At 47.2% G+C, this 25,135-nt stretch overlaps 1 pseudogene; it reads right to left on the bottom strand.

Annotated features, from left to right (window-relative positions):
• LOC146811084 (acyltransferase PGAP2 pseudogene) overlaps window positions 1-23,026 on the bottom strand; it is a 60,513-nt pseudogene extending 37,487 nt beyond the window's left edge.
• Window positions 23,027-25,135: the final 2,109 nt, after the last annotated feature.

Genomic DNA, 25,135 nt, shown 5'->3' with positions numbered 1-25,135 from the left:
AGCACCTCTCTGATTATATTTTGGCTTAAGCGCCAATTCATGAACATTCCTGGCCCCCAATATCAAGTGGTAACATTGGGCTGAATAAAGGCCCCCGAAATAAAAGGCCTTTCGGGAAATTAAACCATACTCCAGCTTTTTATTTTGTGCCAAAGTCCCTATGTTTGGAAATCTCCATATGTTCTCAGTAATAGACTGTGAATGCTCTTAAGAGGCCTACAAATTTGTAAAGTCAGACTTTTTGTGCAACTTACGCCTTTAAACATGTTTGGACATTGAAAGCAAACCTTTTTGGATGTATCTGCCTCTTCTTCTTTGGATCTTCTGCGGACTGTGAAGGAAATAACTGATGTGCCTGATTTACCTTGTTCTTCGAATCACTCACACAGTTCATACGTTCCTTATCAAATCTGGCTGGTAAGTGGAACGACTGTCTCTGCGGGACAGGCATAATATCCTTATGAAGTTTTTGAGATTTACATAAGGAGATAGAATTTCATTTGGGGCATTTCATGTTTTCTCTCCTAGGACACTCATTTTGAATTCGCTTTCCTTGAACCTTCTGGGGATTCAGAAGAGGCTACCTGGGTTGGATATCATTCCCCGCATCTCCCTGGGCTAGCCTTCCTGTATGAGAGAATCTCTTTTCCATATCAGGGGGGCTGTCTTTTGGGAGTGTGGAGAGGTCTCTTCGTTCCTGTGGACTGGGCATCACTTCAGGTCAGTGGACCCGGCGACACCTGTCCTTCCTTCTTTTGAACTACTGGGTGTAATTTTTCTCGGGGTTTCATTTACTGATTCCCTTATCGGCAAATCCATTAATGAAATTACTGAATCACACTCACTAGCTTGGTCATCAGTTATTACAATTTCTTTTCTAGTATTATTCAAAGAAGTTGTCATAGCTTGTGGCTTTGGACCATTTATCTTGTCTCCATATAATGGAACAAGTGGACCTATAGTTATGGGTATTGTCAATGCTTCAGGGTGTGTGTTCAGTTGGGTTATTTTCTGTATTAGTTTGTCTCTGTTTTCATTCATTGCTTCTCTTTCCTTATCCTGTATTACCCTATTATCTGTTAGATCATGTATAACCTGTGGAATCAAAGGCGTTCCCAGGACAGGGGCACTCAGAATAATTCTATTTGATCCTTCCTGATATGGTGGAGGATTTTTAGTTAAAATGTCCTCCATGAATTCATCTTCTGATTCACCAAAACCTGTAATTGTCAAATGTTTTGTTTTCTCCTTACACTTGCCCACTGTTTGTTCTTCAGCCATTAATACTGGATATAAACCTTCAGATACCATTGCTTTTCTCCATTGTTTCATCTGATCTTCACGTGATCCATTCATATATCTTGGGTAAAATCCCATCATTCTCCCTCTTCCGTTTTACTCTCGTTCATAAGACTCAGTCTCCCATTCTTCTAGCGCTTCATACTGTGTCATTCTGGGTCTTGAATCTAAATCATTCATCCACATTCTCAAATTCTGAAGGATTCTCCCATTAAATGTACCATATTCTGGAAAAGCCAAAACACTGTCATCCTTTGTGTACTCTATCCAATTCTCCATCCATACACACGTATGATATCCTCTCTCCATCATCAGAAATGAAGCAGGTGTTTTTGGCGGAGGTATAGAAATTCCCTCCCTAGTCAATACAGGTTTGTCTTTCTTAAAGAAATTCTTAATTCTCTTAATCAATGAAATTTTTCTCTTTTCACCATACATTCTAGACTGTGGAAACATAAAGCAATAATCTGCAAATCCTTGAGCTTTCTATCAGGGTGATTCACACTAAATGGCAAATGAGATTCAATTATACAAAATTTCCGTCCACCAATCCTAGCACTGCTTCTATTCTTTCAACCAATCAGACTTGGGCTCACGCTGTTCGTTTAACCAATCCTTTTGCGGCCTTTTCGTGACGTCAGTATCACTCCTTACTACTGACCCCTCCTTTACAAATTTGCATCAGTCACACACCCGCTGATTTAACCTATCCCAGCGTGGCTCTCTGTGCTGTCAGTGCAACTCCGGCGACTGACCCTCCCTTCACAAGGTTACACGAAAACATATTTTCTTTAAATTTCATAACAGCATAGAAACATTCGCTACTCTGTCTGTTCCACTAAAACCAAAGGATAGATTATGTATTTTGCTGCGAGTAAAACCTTCCGCTTACTCTTCATATACTACGAGTAAAACTTTCCGCTTACCCTTCATTCAAGCTCAGAAGAACCTGTTACTCCTTCGGTGTTACCCTTTCTAGGTGATATAAGACCAAAGTTTCACCTGCGCTATTCACTTCCCGGGAATTTCCAGACAACATAAAGCAAAACAGAAACGGGTTTGTTAAAACATAAATCAATGATTCAATAATCAATACTTATCACCAAACTAGTCAATAATATCCATAGCTCTGCTACCAGAAAACTGATCCAGCGGTAAACCAGCCACATATCATCCAATACCATATACTCACCTGGACCCATAAACACACATACTCACACTGACTAGTTAAAACCGCTGGGGGTCACTTTTTATGTTATTTCTTATTGCAAGATTAGTTACCTGTCATACCTTACCAATCTTTCACTCATCAAAAAGTTCTTTCCTCTGGTCCATGGACCATTAGTTGAACTAGTTGATGGTGAAATGACATAGGTCGATTTTCTTTGTAATGAGAATAATCACAGACTCGGGAAAGTTTTTAAGATTTTATCTAAATTAAATTCACGTCAACAATTCAAAGTACAGTACAGTCTCCGTTACTCAAAGGAAGGAAGATTTGATTAGTCAATTATTCAAACAAAATCATAATTTGTAATAATGGTGCTCAGAAAGGAGAGGATAGAGAGAAAAGTACATTTGCACTTTCATGAAATTATATTTACCTAGTATGGTGTGAAAACCAACCCCTGGTCAAGGAGCAGGAAAGGGTCCCCGGGAAAGCTCAGGTGACAAAGGCTTCAGGACAGGATTCAGGACAGGGTAGATGACCTCTCTAGCACCGACGCTGGCGTTGCACCCCTCTCTGACACTCTCTTCCTCCTCGAGATTCTTCCACGATCTTCTTCTGAATTAATTACGTTTAAGTTGATGTTCTGGAAAACGTATTTTTCAGCATTCGCACGTCAATCCGACAGTATCCCAAGCTCTGCAGCATTCAGCAAATCTCTGTCTCTTGTGCTAACTAACTAACTAAGACGACCTCAATTATACCTTTCTATGCTCATGTACCATCCATTAATGTTTCAATATCATGAAACTTCTAACTTTGATTGGACAGGCAAGGGGGGATGATCATCACACCATACCAAATTTACAATATATTATTTCAATTCTTTGATAAATGATCCCGCCCCTTAATTTTAATTCATAAATCTTTATTATCTAACACAAAGTATACACTTCATATATTTCTCTTCCTCTTCACAGGACATCATACTGGTTCCCAGGGTATGTTGCTGTTCTTGTCCTTGGATGGCGTACAAGGATTACAACGTGGTTTACTTAGACTATGCATGTGTAATGGTCATATGGTCATAGACTCCAGCATCTCATAAGAGGCCCAACTACGTACTAGTAGAAAAAATCAGAAAGAACACATTAATTTCAACTTAAATGGATTCACTGTATACCACCTATCTCTACTCTAATCCCATTTATTTATAAATGCTCTCCCCGCATTAGCAGTTAGTAATTAACTTGTTTTAGTGTCGGCAAAGCAGATGCTTAGCATGTGAGCCTCCAAGCGGCCATTTTAGAAAATTCCCTCCAAGCGACAGCTCGTTATACTGCGTAGATGCAGTTGACGCATGCGCAATACAGATTCCCGCATTAGCAGCCATTTTAGCTTTCACTCTGGTTCCTTGTAGTAAGACACATAGGCAAGCTTCTTCTTTTCTTTTATATCATGTGTGGTGCACATTAATTTTCACAATACATGATTAATACAAGGTTATGAGTTATATGAGAAGATTGCTTCCGAACAAGTCTCTTTTCTATGAGTCCTTGCTCCATCAGATGCGACGATCCGGAACAATGTATGAACTCTTGCAGCCACAGAGCAGGCCTTGATTCAAACTCGGTGCGATGATCTCGGACTTTGGAGATCGGTGCACTCAATGTGGCGTGCAGCGATTTCTCATGCCGCGGTAGGCGCTGCAACGGTTTCTTCAGTGATGCGTCAAAAACAGGTGCGGATGCGTATCGCTTCTTCGAAGTTGAGTTATTTTTTTAGCCGCCAGTGGAAAACAGTCTCTAGAGGTCCAAAACAACAGCAGGCACCTCTTTGCAAGTCAGAACTCCCAGCAAGGCAGTTCAAGGGAGCTGGTGGTGAAGTCTATATGTCCCTGGGACTTCAGAACAAGAGGCAAGCTCAGTTTCAAGCCCTTGGAGATCTTCTTCAATCAGGGGACACAGCAAACAACAAAGTACTTTTCTCCTTTCATTGGCAGCAAGTAGCCACTGCAGGCCAACCCCAGACAGCAAACAGCACAGGGACAGTATTCCTCCTCAGCTTCTCTGACTCTTCTCCTTGGCAAAGGTCCCTCTTGATTCCCAGAAGTGATCTAAAGTTCTGGGGTCTGGTCCCCAATATTCATATCACAAAATCCTTTGTTCTCTGGTGGCAGAGAAGCCCTGTGCTCAGTTCTAACAGGTTCTGTCCTCTCTGGTGCAGCTTCCTGGCAGGAAATCTCCTTCCTCTACTCTAAATGCAGCCCAGGTTTATTCAGCCCAGCCCTGAATCATCAGGTTCTCTGGAGCCTGTCATCCAAAAGCCAGACATGCAATACATAAACATAGCAGTGGCACACCGGATGGCTAAGCAAGAAAATGCCTACTTTCTGAAGTGGTATTTTCAAACACAGAATGTAAAAATCACCCTCACTTAAAGATGCATTTTAACATTCTGAGTTCAGGCATACTAATCTGTAATCTCCCACCTTGTTCCCAGGGGTAATTATGTTTATAATATGTTAGAAGCAAACTCCCCATTCTGTCCTATGGGAACAGGTAGCCTTGCAATAGTGAAAAGCGAAATTGGCAGTAATTCACTATTGGGACATGCCACACACATCAGGGCAAGTCCTACATTTCACATACACTGCACCCTGCCCACTGGGGTACCTTGGGCCTACCTTAGGGGTGACTGACATGCAATAAAATGGAAGGTTGGTGCCTGGCAAATGGGTGCACTTGCCAAGTCGACATGGCAGTACCAGACTGCACACAACCTCTGCAATGGTAGGCTAGAGTTACATTTATTGGCTGCGTATGTGGGTGGCACAATCAGTGCTGCAGCCCACTAGTAGGATTTGATTTACGGGCCCTGGGCACACACAGTACACTATACTAGGGACTGACTAATAAATCAAATCAGCCCATCATGAAAACACCAATCCATAACAAAAATTTACAAAGGGAGCACTCACACTTTGGCACTGAACAGCAGTGGCGATTGGCCCAAAGCATCTAGATCAGCAAAACGGAGTCCAACACACAGCAAAAACACAGGAGGTACTGGCAAAAAATGCAGGGGAGACCCACGCCAATGGTGCCAGGTCTAACAAATATGTATAATGCTAGTCAACCATTTAGCTCTAAATCTGCCCTCATACTTTATTTTTCCCAGGCATTTTGGATACAAGGACACATTGTGTGCTAAAAACAATAGTGTAAAATCATGCCTGGTGCAAACAACAGCATCTCACATTCTGTTCATCTACGTTTTTCCTATACTCACACACCAGGATTTTTATCTGAAAGATATCTAAATTTTCGTGACCTCGCATAATAGCATACTCTCTTGCATTTCACATAACAAGCTAAACAAGAAATGCCCGAAATTGTGTGAGATCACACTGGAGTAAACTAAATTTCCCCTGAGTCCAATTGGGTCATCCTAAAATGAGTTAATGGGCCACAAATTCATACACTGCTTGCAGGTTTATTGTGCATCAGGGTGCCATTAAGATCCATATTGTAACAGTGTGCTATTATCTGCCACTTCATTTTTTGGCAGTCATTGCGGTTTCGGGATAGAAAAAAACATTTATTGTATTTTGTACAATGTCAAAATAAAATGAGTCTTGCTGCTACAAAACAGCAGTATTTACTGCACACAAGAAATGAAGCGAAATAGCACAGTGGTACAATATGCAATATTACACTACATAACACCATGGGTCTGTAGAGTCGATGGCCATTTCCATTATTGGCCAGTCTCAATGGCCATACTCGCTCAAATCTGACTCTTAGATTACCCTGGTGTAGGCAGCCATGCAGAAGGGTAGAAGAGAGCGGCTGTCTGATCTTTCATATTATTTCACATCTTTTTTAATGCTATTGTGCAAGGGGTGATATCACTGGGACCTGTAGGGGTGCTGAAATAATCCCCATTTTCAAAAAAGGAGATAAAGGGGATCCTTCCAACTACAGGCCCATCAGCCTCCTAGATATAGCACAGAAAGTTTGCTGTAAAATAATTTTGATCCACTTGCAATCCTGGATAGAGGAAAAAAACATTCTGTCCCAGCCAGGTTCAGGACATTTACAAGCACCTTGAATCAGGTGTTTCGCTTCCTTCTGCTTACATAGAAGGAAGTTACGAATAAAAAGGGATACCTGTACGTCATGTTTGTGGATCTCAAAGTGGCATTTGACTACATCAATCCTGCTAAACAATGGGCTACTCTTAGGGATCTTGGGCTTTCCAGTGGCCTATTACAACGAATTGTCCGATAATAACGAGATATTTGCTTTATGTCTGGCGTATAAGGAATAGGCTCTTATCTGTTATCTAGGAACCAATATGCGCTATGTCTGTTGCAAGGAGCGGACAGTTCTTGACATCTTGTTGTAAGGATCATATCAGTCCTTTCATAAATGGTGGCTCTTTATGATAAAATTTACATGAATACCTTCCTGAATTTGGAATTAATTAAAACTTCCCACCCAAATATTTTATATTTTCGTTATTAAGCTGTTGTGTTGCTGCTTTTATGACGCGTTTTAACATTTTAACATTTTACTCTCTTTTGTAAAGTTTTTATGGTGTATTCAAATTGTTGGGTATTTTATGTGAATGGTCTTAAAATGATCGCCAAAATTACCTACGACTACTAGTGTCTTCGAGTAAAGAAAAATCAAAAAGGCTGATGGTCTTTCCTTATGATGTGCAAGCATATAAGTCGTATTTCAATTTCTGGAAAATTATTTCTGACTCTACCTAGCCAAGATCAGAAAGGTTTAAAGAAGCAACACATCTTCATTTACCATTTTACTGCCCAGTTCAAACCAAGGCCGTTATAGTTGTGTTTTAATTTAGGTCTCAGGGTCTAGTATCTTGTGAATCCACGTGCTCTCCCTTTGAAAGGATTATCTAAAGTGCTCAATACAAATGTTTTCCAACAAAACGAAAAGCTCCACTTGCATTGCAGGAGGTCCCTGAATGATGTTTCTTAATGCATGCTGGTTTTTAGTTCTTGTCTACAGGTTTTTCTAGCTGTTTGTAGGTATGCTTTTATACATTCACTTAGGGTGATCTTTGGATCAACCAGTGCTCTCTTTTTGAAAATGTCGTTGCTTACCTCACTTAATTCAATGTCCTTCTTCTTCATTCATGTCTTTGTCCTGCCCAGGAGCATTTCGTTTTCACAATTTTCTGATTGGATGAGTTGTATCCTTCCGCTGGTGAAAGGAGGGCCACAGCTCAAAGGTTTCCTGGTTGCTCCTACCCAGGGTCCGCCCTACTCCTTGGTTATCCAGCGCAGCTTGGTGAACCAACTGCTCGGGCTGCCAGAAGGCTCAGAACAGTGAAGCCCAAACAGCTAGCGGCACTAGGAGGGGCAAGTAACGTCAAAGTTTTCAACATTTTCAATTTTTACATACATGACATTGTTTACTATGTCACCCCCACTGTTCCAAGATAGCCACCAGCATGAAATAGGTGGCAGTTCCGCCAAACATGGCAACAAGAGAGCTTCTCTTCTAGTCAACTTTCTTTCGCTGTAACTGAAATCTGTGTAAGAATACGTGTTATCTGCCATCAGGGATATAACACTGCCACCCCCCACCCACAGCCTCTCCATTGCGTGGTCCCATGGGCTCCTCCACACTAGAGTGGGCTGCCTCAACCCTCACTGTAGTGCGTGCAATGTGCTGTTTAACTACTGTGTTTTTTTTGACAAGTGCCAGTTTGGTGAAATCTCAGATAGAAAAGGGCAAAACAAGTTTACATTTGTAACTTTTGTTTGTTGCAAGTGTAGCTAGTTCTGGAAGGAAACATAAGCCAGTGTTTCTCTGTGAAAATGAGCAATGGATTCAAGAAAGAAGATCAGGAGATCGGCAGCCAGGAGAAGGTCAAAAGGCAAAGCAGAGAAGAAACATTATAGAAAGACTGCTGAGAGTGAGAGACAGCCAGTGCTTAATTTGTGAAAAAATAAGTGCCAGGGATATTGTCAGGAGGCCACTCCAGCTTGCACCACATGTTGCCCCTGCCATGTTGCCAATGATAGTAACAACACAACTGCTAACCATCACACAAGTGTGACAATTCGGACTATTTCAGGCCCCCAAAGCTACAAGAATGGTTTGGGTAGCAGGTAATAATCATCGTTAATGTATTTTGAATTAATAATTGACTGTTGTGCTCATCTCTAAAATAGCCAGACCCTTGTGGTAAACTGTCAAAAGCTCCGATGTTGACAATTAAGTGCCGGCACCGAGCACCGGGAACCACTGGCTCAACTTAAGCAGTGGAGAAAGCGAGCAAGATTAAGAAGAGACAGATGACAGAACAGAATATGTGTGTGTGTTTATTTGTCTGTGTGTGTGTGCACATGAAAGGGCATAACACACATCCCCCACAGACCCCATGGTCCAAGTGGCCCTCCGGTGGCGCCTTGGCTATTCATCTTGGCTGTCCTAATCGGCTGTGTTGTGTGTGTAGACAGTGTGACAGACTGACACTGCTATACAGAAATCTCAGTAAAAAGTAATTGTTACATTTTAGCAAGCCACTCATTGTTCAGGTACCCAGGTTAGGTTTTTGTCATTTAAGGAGTGGATGAAGACTCTATCCGAATGGCTGGGTGGAGGAAGGAATTTAGGCCTCTGTGGACCCTCCGCTAACAGTCCATCATCTGAGTCAGTCTTCAGACGTTTTCAGTAACAATACGCATAAGGGCTGCATTTGCGTTTCATGCGTTGTGGTCATGCAGCATCCTTTTCCAAAGGCCAGCTGTCGAAGGGCTATGATGCATGGGTATGAAAGAAGTAGTCAGACTGCCCGTGGTGCTTCACCAGTCGGGGTCCCCCAAACAGGTGATTTCACAACATTCCTTTTCTGTCTGACTTTAACCTTGATGTAACAAAGAGAGGCATTGCATAACTTGCAGGGCTTGGAAGGAGTGGGGCCCATGCCACTGATCAGTTCCTTGTGCCACCTCTGTGCCTGGTAGCACCCGAGGCAGAACATAAATCCCAGGAGCCCATGCAATGTGGGGGCATTCACTAGGTGAATCCTGTCTGTGTAACAAGGAAGCTTCATAATGCAAGGAATCGGCCAAGAATGATGGTTTGAAGAGACAGTGCTCTTCCAAGGAGGTATTTTAGATGAGCAACGCCCGCCCCACCCGAATGTTTGACTCATGCTGCACCTCAGACGTTCTCTTTCAGTTACTCTCTCTCTTTGCAGTAAACTCAAAGGTCATATCCCAACTACTCTTCAAAGTCAGTGTCTTCATAGAAGCTCTCCCAGTTTCTGCCCAGGGCACTATCATTAGGGGTGATCCTCATATACTCTGCCCCCTGGGCATGTTCAAATACCCTCTTCCTGGTGCTGCTATCCTCAGGCAGTATCATGTGAGACCCATTTACATCTGCTTTCTTCAAGAAGAGTCCTCTGTCTTTCCATTGTGCTCTCTAGATAGCAGTCCTAGAGGCCATGTAGTACATTAGTGAATGTGTTTCTTCATGAATTGTCAAATATGTGTATGGTTGTGTAGATGAGTGAATGTCATCAATAAACTTTATTTCGGTCACCCGACCATAAAAGTGCAATGTGCATATATACAGATTATTGAAGTTTACAATATACAAAATTCTTCGGTTTCATTTAAAAAGTAATATCTAATCGATACATATAACCTAATACTAAAATACAACTGTTAGACCTGTCAGCCCTTTGGGTGGTCCCTCCTCATCATTATTTATTTTGTCCCACTTTTGCCTCAAACCCGGTTAGTATTTTTTCCTTTTTGGGAACCACCAGACTTTTTAGTATTGATGCAGATTCAGGGAGCCATTTTATCTACCCCTGGAACTTCTGTCTGAGGGCCTGGAGCACAAAATGGTGGCCACCTGTGACATCATCAGAACCCACTGGAACCTACTAAAACCTTCTGCAACATTCTGGAACCCTGTGACAGTTGGAGGCGGTTGGGAATGTTGGGAAGCTAAGCCAGAGTTGACAGTTGGAGCTGGCAGTTGGCACCTGACTGGTGAAGAGAGAGCAGCAGAAACCTGAAGGAGGAAGGAGTGAGGCAGCAGGGGTGGAAACTTGTGCCTGGAGTGGGGTCCATAAACCCACCCTTGATACTAGTCCCTACTGACTGAGCCCAGCCTGGAGCCCTGTGTGGGAGAAAGCAACAAAAACCATCTTAAGGACCTGGACAGCAGGAACAGGCCTTAGAAGTAAAGAAAAGCAAGAATCTGACCTGTTTATTGGTTTCCCTGGAGTCCGACGTCGAGAAGCCTGAGACCTGGAGCCCGAGGTGGAGAAGCGGCGCTGACTGGAAAGCAGACGTCGTACCCGGAGCCGCCAGAGGTCGAGAGAGGGCGCCGACGGAGGTCGTGGAGAGTACCAGAGGTCGAGGAGGAAGACGCCTGAGGTCAAGTGATCGGCATCGACGGGGGAGTGAAGTCCGCCCTCCGGAGTCGCCGGAGACCGAGGTGAAGCGTGCCGGAGGTCAGGAGTGGAGATCGCACTCCGGAGTCGTCGGAACCTGAAGAGAATCGTGCCGGAGGTCGGGAGTGGAGGTCGCACTCCGGAGTCGCCGGAACCTGAGGAAAGGAGCACCGGAGGTCGGGAGTGGAGATCGCACTCCGGAGCCGTCGGAAGTCGACATCGAGCCAAGACTGCCCGACGTCATCGAACCGGAGGTCGACATCGAGCCGAGGCCGCCGACATCGAACCGGAGCTGCCCGAAGTCGACATCGAGCCAAGACTGCCCGACGTCATCGAACCGGAGGTCGACATCGAGCCGAGGCCGCCGACATCGAACCGGAACCGCCTACCGGCGTCGTCAAGAACTGTCATTGCGCCGAGGCCGCCGACATCGAACCGGAACCGCCTCACGGCGTCGACACGACTCCAGCGGCGTCGGAACTACATAAAAAGGGCAGTAAGTGGAATAGAGGGCGCCTAAGGCCCTGTGAAGCCCTAAGAGACCATCCTAGGGGCTAGAGAGGTGCTGGAACCAGCTTGATTGTGCCAGGGGTGAGCTGAGACTAATACAGAGGGGTTGTGTAGTGTGGGAGAGCCAGATCTCTAGATTCCCCCTTGATCTACCTCAGTTTAGGCCTCAGCCTTGTCCAAGCCAGGGAGTATACCCCTCAGGCCATCCACCTAACCACAAGCTGTGACTGGGCCAAATCAGCCCATAGTATTTTAAATGTGAACTGATTTACAAGTGTCACTGTTGGCTTTTATTATTTATTGAGAGCACTGTATTTATTGTATTTATCCTATTTATTGCCTCACAGTATTTATTGTTTCACAATATTTATTGTCGTACAGTGTTTATTGCCTCATAATATTTAATTGCCTTTCATGTAATGCACTTATATTTATGCCTTGATTATTTATGATCTACCTTATTTATTGAATCGTTAAGACAGTATTTATTTGACGTACCCTTCCACAGAAAAAGCCTTGTGTACTGTGATTGTCTTATTATTTATTTAATCAGCAACTAAGAGAAAAGAAGATAAAGAGATATATTTTCAGTATAATTTTTAAGGTGTAGTGTCGTTTTTGGAACGGATGCACGCATGGTTATTGTGTGGGTATGTCGTATGCTTAACACGGTGCCTGACCCCTGACCACTCGAGCCAAGCTACCACAGTGTATGTCTGGAAAGACCCCATTACCACCACCCTTCCGGTGTGGGAGTGGGGTTTTTCTAACATAGTTGGTGTTCAGCGGCGGGATTGAGCTGTGCCTACGTATACTCGACAATAACTGTGGGTAGTCCATAGGCCTACACCTGGAGTTTTCTCAAAGCGGCCTTCCTAATTGTGAGTTTTTGTTTTTTCCAAATTTACTCTGGTGGTGGGAGGAGGTATTATATAAGGTACCCCCCTGCATAGCTTCTGCAAATAACTGTCCTCTGACCTGAGTGGGCAAGATGGAGTTTGTACTGGAGAATTTCGAAACGTACACTGTGGCCCAACTCAGGGAGTTTTGTCAGCGGGAGGGGGTGTATTGTCCCCCAGGAGCAAAGAAGGGTGCACTCCAAACCAGCTTAAGGGCTTGGGGGGAGGCACGACGAGAAAGCAAGGCTGAGGAGGAGGACAGGGATAGAGAGCCTGACAGCGAGGGGGCTGGGTTGTACCAACCTGAGGTGGGGAACCTAGTAGCGGGGCCCAGAACCATTTCCAGGAAGGGCAGCACTGTCTCTAGCGGTGGCTTATCTGAAGTGGAGTTAACAGACCGGAGGGAGAAAAGACAGCTCACATGGGACTTAGCAAGGCTGGAGAAAGAGAAGGAGGAACAGAGGATGGCTCATGAGCTAAGGCTGAAAGAGATAGATCTTCAGATCCTAAGAGTCGGGGCACACACTGTTCCTAATGGTGGCAGCAAAGACCAAGAAATCACCAGGGAACCCAAACCCTACCTGCCAAAGGACATAGTGGCTAGCTATGGGGTGGGCGACGATATTGCCAAGTGGCTAGCGGCCTATGAGGTCTCGTTAAGGGCCCATGGGGTTCCAGAGAAGTATTGGGGAGAGGGATTGTACAGGTACATGCCTCCAGCTGGTAGGGATGCTTTATTGGCCTAAGAGGAGGATGAGCAGACCCACTACCCCACCATGAAGGTGGCGCTCATAAGAAAGTTTGGACTAACACCCGAAAAGTACAGACAGAAGTTCCGGGGTAGTCACAAACTGGGCACACAGAATTGGGTGGACTTCCTGGACTATGCAAAGAAGGCACTAGAGGGTTGGATTCAGGGCAGTGAAGTGAGGAACTACGAGGGGTTGTTTGATTTAGTACTGAAGGAACACCTGCTCGAAAAATGTTTCCCTGAACTGCGTCAACACCTGGTGGATAGCAAGCTGACCAATCCCCGGAAGCTTGCTGAGGAGGCGGACATTTGGGCTAGTACCCGGGTGTCCACAAGGGGGACTGGAGGGGATACTCAAAAGGCCGGACAGGGCGCCCCCCAGAAGAAAGAGGGAGGGGAAAAGAAAAAGGAGTTCTCCAAAGGCCCCCAAAATAACTTCCAAGGGAAGGGAACAGGATTCACCCCTAGGGCTAACCCACCCAGAAACCCTAATCCTGGCCAGAGTCAGCAGCCAAGGGTTGTCCATTGCTACGAGTGCGGTGGCGTTGGACACTACAAGGGAGATGCGAAGTGCCCGAAACGACCACCCCCTCCCATTGGAGGAAAAACCCCCGGAGTAGCTAGTGTAGTGCTCGGGGAGGAGATGCCTTTAATTAAGGGAAGGGAGTGGGCGGGTGTCACTTTAGTGTCCCTGGGAGAACGGGAGATGGTTCCTAAGATCCAGGTGCCCGCAAATACCGTAAAGTATGGGCAGTGGGTCACCATCAACGGCCAAAGAGGGGAGGCTCTGAGAGACACAGGAGCCAGTATGACTATGGTGCGTAGCCAACTGGTGTCTCCAGAGCAGGTAATTCCCGATGTACTCCACCCAGCCGCGATGGCTGACGGCAGAACAGGCCACTATCCAGTGGCCGAGGTTCCCTTTGAATGGGGGGGGGGGTTGCAGGTTCACTTCGAGTTGCCGTAAGCCCTGCCGTGCCAGTTGATTGTCTGCTGGGGAATGACATGGAGCACAATGCTTGGAAGGAGGTGGAATACCGGACTCATACTGAGATGCTGGGTACACCTGACTGGGCCTGTGTGAGCACAGGGTCCGCGACTACCCGGAGAGGGAGTTCGTTCAGGCTGGAGCCTGGAACAAAGGCCCAGCCAGCTGCCAGTCAAGGGAAGAACCGAGGACAGGAGGAGCCTGCATCGGCGTCCGCACCCCGTAGGACGGATAGGCCACCGGAGGTGGTGGACCAGGAGTCTGCGGTGGGGGATGTCACCGAACTGGAGGACCTACCCATCCCGGCCGAGTGGCACGTGGAGGGAGGCCCGTCCAGGGAGGAATTCTGCCAGGGCCAGAGGGAGTGCCCTACCCTTGAGGGGCTGAGGCGTCAGGCCGCAGCCCAGGCAGCAGGGAACGTTGAAGGGAACTACAGTGTTTACTGGGAGGATGGCCTCCTCTACAGTGAACCCAAGGCACCCCTACATGGATCGTCACGAGCCTTGGTAGTCCCTCAACGTTATCGAGCCTTCCTTCTGGAGTTGGCTCACGAGATCCCCTTGGCAGGACACCTGGGGCAAGACAAGACCTTCGCCCGTCTTGTCCCACACTTTTATTGGCCTCAAATGAAAGTGTCGTCCGATACCTACTGCCGGACATGTGTGTCTTGCCAAGCCAGTGGGAAAACAGGGGTGAAGCTGAAAGCTCCCCTGGAACCACTTCCTGTCCTTAGCACCCCCTTTGAAAGGGTGGGCATCGACATTGTGGGTCCGTTAGATCCACCTACTACAGCTGGTCACAGGTTTATCCTGGTTCTGGTGGATCATGCCACACGGTACCCAGAGGCAATACCTCTGAGGACCATTACAGCACCTGTTGTGGCTAGGGCCCTGATGGGAATCTTTACCCGAGTGGGTTTTCCCAAGGAAGTTGTGTCCGACAGGGGGACCAATTTCATGTCAGCGTACATGCGGGCAATGTGGAAGGAGTGTGGAGTGACCTACCGGTTCACAACTCCTTACCACCCCCAGACCAATGGTCTGGTGGAGAGGTTTAACAAAACCTTGAAAGGCATGATCAGAAGTCTGCCTGAAAGCCTGCGGAGGAAATGGGACGTCCTCCTACCCTGTCTACTCTTTTCTTACAGGGAAGTGCCACAGAAGGGAGTGGGCTTCAGCCCCTTCGAGCTTTTGTATGGGCACCCTGTACGTGGACCTCTCAACCTGGTGAGAGACGGATGGGAAAGAACTCCCAGAAAGCTTCCCCAGGACGTGGTGAGCTACATGCTGGCCTTCCGGAGCCAAATGGCTAAGTTGTGGAAGCAAGCTTCTGACAACTTGGAGGCCAGCCAAGCAGTAATGAAGGCGTGGTATGACCACAACGCTCACCCGGTGGAGTTGGAGCCTGGCCAGAAGGTGTGGGTGATCGAACCAGGAGAGCTTAGCGCCCTCCAGGATCGCTGGTCAGGACCCTTTGAGGTGTTGGAGAAGAAGGGTAAGGCTACCTACTTGGTGGATCTTAAGACCCCTCGTCAGCCCCTACGGGTGCTGCATGCCAACCGCCTCAAACCCCACCACGAGAGGCCCGAAGTCATTTTGATGATGGTGACTGACGGAGCAGAGGACGCGGAAAGCAAGCCTCTCCCCGATTTGTTTGCGTCTCAAGAGAAGGATGGGTCGGTGGAGGGAGTGATTCTCTCCCCATCTCTAACTCCTGAACAGCAGGAGGACTGCCGCCAGGTCCTGGGACAGTACTCTTCGTTGTTCTCCCTTGTCCCGGGTAGGACTCACCTGTGCGTCCATGACGTGGACACAGGAGACAGCCCACCTGTGAAGTCCAAGATCTACCGGATGTCAGACAAGGTGAAGGCCAGCATTCACAGTGAAGTCACTAAGATGCTGGAGCTAGGAGTGATCGAACCTTCTAGCAGCCCCTGGTCCAGTCCGGTGGTGTTAGTACCAAAAGCTGCACCACCGGGTGGCCAACCGGAACTGAGGTTCTGTGTGGACTACCGGGGACTGAATTCAGTAACCAAAACTGATGCTCATCCGATCCCTAGGGCGGATGAATTGATTGACCGGCTGGGAGCTGCCCAATATCTAAGTACCTTTGACCTTACTTCTGGGTACTGGCAGATCTCTTTGACTGATGGAGCAAGGGAAAGGTCAGCCTTCTCCACGCCCAATGGCCACTACCAGTTCTGTGTGATGCCCTTTGGGCTCAAGAACGCACCTGCCACGTTTCAGTGCCTGGTAAACCAGATCCTCACCGGAATGGAGAGTTTCTCTGCTGCTTATCTGGATGACATAGCCGTCTTCAGTAACAGCTGGGAGGATCACTTGCGTCACCTGCAAGCTGTTCTCCAGGCCCTGAGACAAGCTGGATTGACGATCAAGGCCAGCAAGTGCCAGATCGGGCAGGGGTCGGTAGTGTACCTTGGACACTTGGTGGGTAGGGGAGCGGTGCAACCCCTCCAGGCGAAGATCGAGGCCATCATGGCCTGGGAACCCCCCAAGACACAGACTGAGGTCCGAGCTTTTCTGGGCCTCACGGGATATTACCGACGCTTCGTGAAGGGATACGGTACCATCGTGGCCCCCCTCACGGAGCTTACGTCCAAGAAACAACCTCGACGGGTAGTCTGGACGGAGGCTTGTCAGCAGGCCTTCGTGAAGCTGAAGCAAGCCATGTGCGAGGCCCCGGTCTTAAGGGCCCCAGACTTTTCCAAGAAGTTCATTGTCCAGACAGATGCATCAGAACATGGCATTGGGGCAGTGTTATCGCAACTCAATGAAGAGGGTCTGGATCAACCCGTGGTCTTCCTATCCCGGAGACTACTTCCCAGGGAACAGAAGTGGAGTGCAATAGAGCGTGAAGCCTTTGCAGTGGTATGGGCTCTGAAGAAGTTGCGGCCATACCTGTTTGGCTCGCACTTCCTAGTTCAGACCGACCACAGACCCCTTCGTTGGCTGATGCAGATGAAGGGGGAGAATCCCAAGTTGTTGAGGTGGTCTATTTCCCTACAGGGAATGGACTTTCAGGTGGAACATCGGCCTGGAGTGGACCACGCCAATGCAGACGGTCTCTCAAGGTATTTCCGCCTTAGTGATGAGAACTCCCAAGGGGTTGGGTAGCTCTCCCCACTTTCAGCTGGGGGGGGACGCGTGTTAGACCTGTCAGCCCTTTGGGTGGTCCCTCCTCATCATTATTTATTTTGTCCCACTTTTGCCTCAAACCCGGTTAGTATTTTTTCCTTTTTGGGAACCACCAGACTTTTTAGTATTGATGCAGATTCAGGGAGCCATTTTATCTACCCCTGGAACTTCTGTCTGAGGGCCTGGAGCACAAAATGGTGGCCACCTGTGACATCATCAGAACCCACTGGAACCTACTAGAACCTTCTGCAACATTCTGGAACCCTGTGACAGTTGGAGGCGGTTGGGAATGTTGGGAAGCTAAGCCAGAGTTGACAGTTGGAGCTGGCAGTTGGCACCTGACTGGTGAAGAGAGAGCAGCAGAAACCTGAAGGAGGAAGGAGTGAGGCAGCAGGGGTGGAAACTTGTGCCTGGAGTGGGGTCCATAAACCCACCCTTGATACTAGTCCCTACTAACTGAGCCCAGCCTGGAGCCCTGTGTGGGAGAAAGCAACAAAAACCATCTTAAGGACCTGGACAGCAGGAACAGGCCTTAGAAGTAAAGAAAAGCAAGAATCTGACCTGTTTATTGGTTTCCCTGGAGTCCGACGTCGAGAAGCCTGAGACCTGGAGCCCGAGGTGGAGAAGCGGCGCTGACTGGAAAGCAGACGTCATACCCGGAGCCGCCAGAGGTCGAGAGAGGGCGCCGACGGAGGTCGTGGAGAGTACCAGAGGTCGAGGAGGAAGACACCTGAGGTCAAGTGATCGGCGTCGACGGGGGAGTGAAGTCCGCCCTCCGGAGTCGCCGGAGACCGAGGTGAAGCGTGCCAGAGGTCGGGAGTGGAGATTGCACTCCGGAGTCGCCGGAACCTGAAGAGAATCGTGCCGGAGGTCGGGAGTGGAGGTCGCACTCCGGAGTCGCCGGAACCTGAGGAAAGGAGCACCGGAGGTCGGGAGTGGAGATCGCACTCCGGAGCCGTCGGAAGTCGACATCGAGCCAAGACTGCCCGACGTCATCGAACCGGAGGTCGACATCGAGCCGAGGCCGCCGACATCGAACCGGAGCTGCCCGAAGTCGACATCGAGCCAAGACTGCCCGACGTCATCGAACCGGAGGTCGACATCGAGCCGAGGCCGCCGACATCGAACCGGAACCGCCTACCGGCGTCGTCAAGAACTGTCATTGCGCCGAGGCCGCCGACATCGAACCGGAACCACCTCACGGCGTCGACACGACTCCAGCGGCGTCGGAACTACATAAAAAGGGCAGTAAGTGGAATAGAGGGTGCCTAAGGCCCTGTGAAGCCCTAAGAGACCATCCTAGGGGCTAGAGAGGTGCTGGAACCAGCTTGATTGTGCCAGGGGTGAGCTGAGACTAATACAGAGGGGTTGTGTAGTGTGGGAGAGCCAGATCTCTAGATTCCCCCTTGATCTACCTCAGTTTAGGCCTCAGCCTTGTCCAAGCCAGGGAGTATACCCCTCAGGCCATCCACCTAACCACAAGCTGTGACTGGGCCAAATCAGCCCATAGTATTTTAAATGTGAACTGATTTACAAGTGTCACTGTTGGCTTTTATTATTTATTGAGAGCACTGTATTTATTGTATTTATCCTATTTATTGCCTCACAGTATTTATTGTTTCACAATATTTATTGTCGTACAGTGTTTATTGCCTCATAATATTTAATTGCCTTTCATGTAATGCACTTATATTTATGCCTTGATTATTTATGATCTACCTTATTTATTGAATCGTTAAGACAGTATTTATTTGACGTACCCTTCCACAGAAAAAGCCTTGTGTACTGTGATTGTCTTATTATTTATTTAATCAGCAACTAAGAGAAAAGAAGATAAAGAGATATATTTTCAGTATAATTTTTAAGGTGTAGTGTCGTTTTTGGAACGGATGCACGCATGGTTATTGTGTGGGTATGTCGTATGCTTAACACGGTGCCTGACCCCTGACCACTCGAGCCAAGCTACCACAGTGTATGTCTGGAAAGACCCCATTACCACCACCCTTCCGGTGTGGGAGTGGGGTTTTTCTAACAACAACCATCTAAAAACTATAACATTTAAAATGTATCATTTGATTAGTGTAGTAAAACACCTATCCACACAGTGGACCCGACTTTCTTGTTTATAATACCGCTCAGTGTCCACTCTTTGTGAGTACACAGAATGGTGACACCATTGGCAGTGCCTAAAAAAGTTCATACTTGAGCTGATGGATGGAAAAACAAAATTGATTTTTGGGCTTTCCTTCTGATTCCACACATATGGCCCTGGAACTTTGCAATTGCACAAGCATATAGGGATCTTGCATCTGATCTTTAAATACGTAAAGCTACACCATGATCTGTAGTTCCCAGGATATATATGAGTGAAAATGCTAATAGGGCCATGGGTTGACAAAATGGATGGGTAAATGTAAAAGCTGGCAAATCAGTGAGTGCATGGGTGCATGAATGGGTGAGTGACTGGTCACATGAATGAATGAATGGATGACTATGTGTGTGGTGAGTGAGCCAGCAGCAGCTGGAATACAGAGCAGCCCCCTTCCACAAATGGGACGATAGCATGCACTCACTCAACATACTTGTTCATCCTTCCATGTGCTCATTCATCACTTTCATCCTGTTCAAACATCTGGCTGCTGTGGTCCAGCAAGCATCAACTGTTCTGCTGGAGTTAGGAGTTGGGCTAATGAGTATTTGTCCCTCTTCATACAATATGATTTATTCAATACGCAGAGTCCCCTACTCATTGAGGTGGTCACCTGTAAGATTTCATATGTAATTTTATTAGGTGCCCGCTAATCAAACCTTTTCTTCACTACCATGAAGAGATCACATCTTAATTAATTTTTATAACAACTATTGCAACCCACCATGTCACACCTGTCTGTTTAAAAAAACACGTTTGCAATCAGAAAATGTAAAGCTTTTAGTGAGTATTGGTTACATCAAATTTAAATGCCTGTTGACATCCGTTTTGTTGTGCATCCTGCAGTGATTTTGAGTCCATTTAATACAAAATTCAAGCCTACGATAAATTAAGTCTATGAAAGTAGAAGAAGATAGGTACATGAGGTCTTTCATTTCCTGTGCTTTGATATCCTTAAAACAAAAGGGTCAGCAGCTAGAGAAAAAACAAACAATAAATCTAAATCTGATTCCAAGAAATAATCCTGTGAAAATCGGTGTTAGCTATTCAGTTAAGCCATTCTGATAACAAAGGGGAATTATTATCAACTGTGGATTAATGTTGCTTATAATTCTTCTCAAGAAGTATTTAAGGTATGTCAGTAATAATCTGATCATAAATCTCCTTGTGACGTGAACACCCTGGGGACTTGTGGCAGGAGCCCGAGGGTACCACAGGACATTGCTTGCTGGTCTCGTCGTCACGAGACCGGTGTGTATTTCCATGTCCGAGAGAGAAAAGGGCGGCGTCGGAGGCGGAGGGGTCGGCAAGACACAGCTTTCGGGAGAGAACGCCAACACCGAAGGAAGAGAGGTGGAAGATGCAGACGAGGAGAACGGCTACGGCAGAGAGAAAGGAGGGGCGGTTCCACGACAGACGGCCTCGGTCCCAGACTGGGTGGAAGGACGATCGCAGCACCGGGATCAGGGATTACCAACTGGAAGGCGGGACGGACTTGGCTGCCGTGGCTCCGTTGTCGAGCCACGGCTTTGGGCAGGTGCTGTGGGACACTGTGTGTTGTGTGAGCCAGTGGGTTTGGTCTCACGGGTATGTCACAGGGCTGTGTGGGTGGGAAGGCTAGAAAGTAGGAAGGTCTTGGAAACAGGCATTTGCTGGTGCACTGGAGGTTAATATTTGGAGGTTGAAGAGACTCACTGGGGCACTTACAACAGGAGTCCCTCTGTTGGCTCACAAAAGTGCTTATGTATATTACCAGCACCCCCCTCGCTGTCCTTTCACGCGATAACAGCGGTGATGTGGTGAAGGGTTAGGAACCTCTCTAGTGACCGGATACTAACAGCCTGTGGCTTTCTTTCCGAGAGGGCATCCCGTTCCAGAAGACAGTGGAACCCTACTGCTACTACAGTGAAGAAACTTAAGGTGGAAATAAGACAGGAAGTCTAGAGAGACTTTGTAGGTTTGTGGTCTGACCCACTCAACCCGTAAACCCTTTGATAAAAACTTTCTATAGCAAAGCACCCTGGTCTACTGTCTCGTCCTGTAACACTCCTCTTCCAAGAATTTTGTGGTTCATTAGGTAAATTTTTCTATTAGAAAATTGCTGCTTTGAGATACAAGACTAAGCATGAGCCTTTATTCACTACTAAGGGCCTAATGACAAAATTTGGTGGTCGGACCGCCACTGGACCGCCGCAACTGTCGGAGATGATGTATTCTATGGTGGTGACGCAGCGGTCACAAGCTGCAATATGCTGGTGGTGCCGATGTGGCACAGCTGAGCATATTAGGAGTTTCCTCACTGCAACCCTATCCACGATAGTGAGTCCACCATGGAAAGGGTAGCAGTGAGCCAACTCAGGGGGCCGTTACAGGCCCTGTGCAGGGGGTCACAAAATATTTAAACCCCCAGGTCCTGCATAGGAAGAAATGCGCAACATGTTCTATTTCTCCCTGTGCAGGAATGTGCTGTGGTTGCCCCATGGCGTTGCTTTTCTATGGCTCTTCTTTGAGCCTTAGAAAGGAATCACCACGGGACTACAGCAGCAGATCTGCTTGCCAGGATTCAACTTGTAGGTGATCTGACTACGGGTTTGACGGTCCTCCTGCAGAGCGCTGGCATGAGGCTCCAAGGGATAACCACCAAACTCGTAATTTATTTTAGTTGTTTATTTGAAAGGTTTTATATAGCGCAGGCTAGACCCGGAGGTATCAGAGCGCTTTACATGAGTATCAGCAGGTTACATCATTACAAAGGTTACACAGTTATTAGAGCATGGCAACATAGTTACATTTTAGGTCGAGACAAACAATAAGGGCATTTACGTAAGGGAAAAAGCAGGTAAGGGGAGAGATTCAGGGGAGAGGGGGTAGGAGCAGGGGAAGTAGACAGAGAATGAAGGAGGGGAGGGTGAGAGACACAGCATGAAAAGAGGAGGGGGAGGGTGACGGGGACACAAACCGGTAGACAAGCCTAGCACAGGCCATTCCAGAATCTTTGCCACCCAGGACATGAGGCACACAGTTTGTAATTCGATTATTTTTCTCAACTGACAGAAGATTATTGTACGCTGCACATCAGCAATCCAGATGTTTTCACATGAAGTTCTTGGGTGCAGAGGATGATGCTCAGAAGAAACTGTATTTTTCCCAGTCATCTTCAAGAGGAGACAGGTCAGAATCATGTGGCTGAGGGAGAAGATCATGAACCCAATGAAGGCCAACTCGTGGACCGCAGGGTTCTCTATAGAGGACACGTATGTCAGAAGGAGCAGGCATAGGTTCTCCAGGACGTTCAGGATGAAGTTAATGTGGCACAAAACGTCGTAAGTGCGGATGGAACATGACGTGGCATGATAATGATTCCGGTAGGCCACAGCCACCAGGAAGCGGGGTGCAGAGTGGAGGCCAATGCAGAAGCGCCAAACATACCTTTGTGGTCTTTCCTCCTCAATCGACGCGCTAATGGAGGGGAGGTAATTCAGAACCCCACAGTGTGTTGCCGTTGTCTCCTCAAAGTGGAAAATGAGAGAGCAGAATATGCAGAAGAGGAACCCAAACAGGGGTAAGCAGACGGTTGTCATGGCTAGCGTGGTAAAACTGACCTGAATCAGGGTCCCCTCATGCTCCAGTGGTAGTGGCCTCTGCACCATCCTGCACTTGGATCTCTTTGGAAGTAGAATAACTGTAGATGCCCTCCCTCGAGACAGGCCAGTTCCATTTCAGTCGGGGGGTGGAGGGGGGGTGGTCTGCCGAGGTTTCCCCGCACCATTCGAGTTGAAGCCTGATTTTCAAAACAACAGGCAGTTTTCAGGAAAATAAGTGGCATCTCGCTGTTGAATTCGGGTTATGATGTCACGAGGAGCCACCATTTTAGGGTCAGGCATCCAGGGTTACGTGCATCGTGCCTCGTCGTTGCAGAGTCCAGCATGACTGGGGTGGATGACAGAGGAGCCAGTGTGAGAGGGAGCATTCAGTGGGAATAAAGGAGTCCTGAGTCTTTAGAAGCCTCACCTCGTTGTTATTGTGGTCTGCACAATGGAGGTATCAGGTCGCAAGGGGCCGCCATCTTAGTGACAGGCATCGGGAATTTCTGTACGGCGTCAAATTAGTTGCTGAGTCCGGTACGTCCGGGTTGGTCGTCAATTGAGCCAGGGTGAAAAAGAAGCACTGAAGCACACCGCGGGGATCCTAAGAAGCCGAAATCAACAGAGAGCCTCATCTCGCCGTCATTGTGAGCCACACTGTGGAGGTGTCCGGTCACGAGGAGCCGCCATTTTGGGGTCAGGCATCCCGGGCTTCGTGGCCGCGTCTACGCGGGCTTCGAGGCCACATCTGCAGTGTCCACAATGTTAGAGCACTCGTGGGTCCAGTGCAAGGTTGTTTCAGGTCACCCAATGAGGATTCCAGCAGTTTGAAGTTGCTCCAGGACGTCCGATGAAGAGTCCGCCAGTTGCTCCCCTCCAGGGCATCTGTCCTGGCCTTGAAGGCAGCGAGGCGCGGATCGACGTTTCTTTTCGCCCCCTTTGCCTTAGGCTCCAGGGGGTCTCAGTTGTTTTGAGGGTCGTTGTGGGGGGGGGGGGCAGCAGGGATTTGCATGGTGGGGGGATTCCGGCATCCAGGAGCTCGGTCCTAGAGCTCCTTCCCTGTGGCCATCTTGTTTGGATATTAGTAATAATGCCCTAAGTATAGCTCGTACCCTGCAGCAGTCACACTTTCAATAGCACTTCCAGAATTCACATGCTTTAGGCTGGTATCCCCTAGTGATCCACAAACTAGACTATAGGAAATCAATGAGCACCTTGTTACTTTTGTTCTGTGGTTATGAAGGTATCTTTTCATCTAGTTAGTTCATAATTTTGCTTTTTGCACCAAAATGCTCTTTGGGGTGAAGGTCATACTATGTAACATTAAATTAGATCAAGAAAGTCAGATCAGCATGTATTTGCGGGTCTGTGTTCTTTCTGCAGAAAAGAGGGCGCACTTTTAGTGGTAAGAGGGAACATAGCTTTTTATTTTAGGATATCATTTACTTTTGAATGCCTTTCTCAGTGCAGGGTTTATCCCTGTTCTTCAAAATGTGACGAGGGGCCATGACTCTCGAGATTCAAATACTTGGGAGAGTCATAATTTTCCCTCCCAACAATGATAATAAATAGGATTTTAAACCCTGTGCATCTGCATATAGGGTTTATGCCACGGTATTTTTCCATGTGTCCTTGTTTTAACAAAAATTTTTAACCAAAACTAGAATGCAAGGGGTTGGTTTGTGCAATATCGTAAATCATATTAGAGAGACCCTGTGATTATTAGGAGATATGTTTCCTTGTGTAAACGATAAAGCAATTCTTACATTCTCTCTGTGAGGCAATAAAAAGTGTCACTGTTGCTGCACCCTGATAATAGGCTCAATTTTTATTTTGCACTGCAGTAATAAATGAATGAATGTGTGTTTATTTGCACAGTTGCTCTAAACAACATATGTTTTTGTCCCACATTTTAAAATAATACATATATATTTATACACACACACATATATATATATATATATATATATATATTACCTACTGGCGGTCGCCAGTAGGTAGTTATAGTTAGGACCCCTTTTCCATAGGAAATCCGCAACATTCTATTTTGAATAACTTTGGCGCCGGTCGATGAATCCTCGCGAATTTCTCAAAATAGGTGGGGCGCTACGCTCCGCTCCTACCCTGAAAGTCTCGGGGGGATACGTCAAGCGGGGGCTGAGATAAAAGGGGGGT

Source organism: Triturus cristatus, chromosome 7 (genome assembly GCF_964204655.1).
Source record: "Triturus cristatus chromosome 7, aTriCri1.1, whole genome shotgun sequence".
NCBI classification, from domain to species: Eukaryota; Metazoa; Chordata; class Amphibia; order Caudata; family Salamandridae; genus Triturus; species Triturus cristatus.
This window is presented reverse-complemented; position numbering and strand designations above follow the sequence as displayed.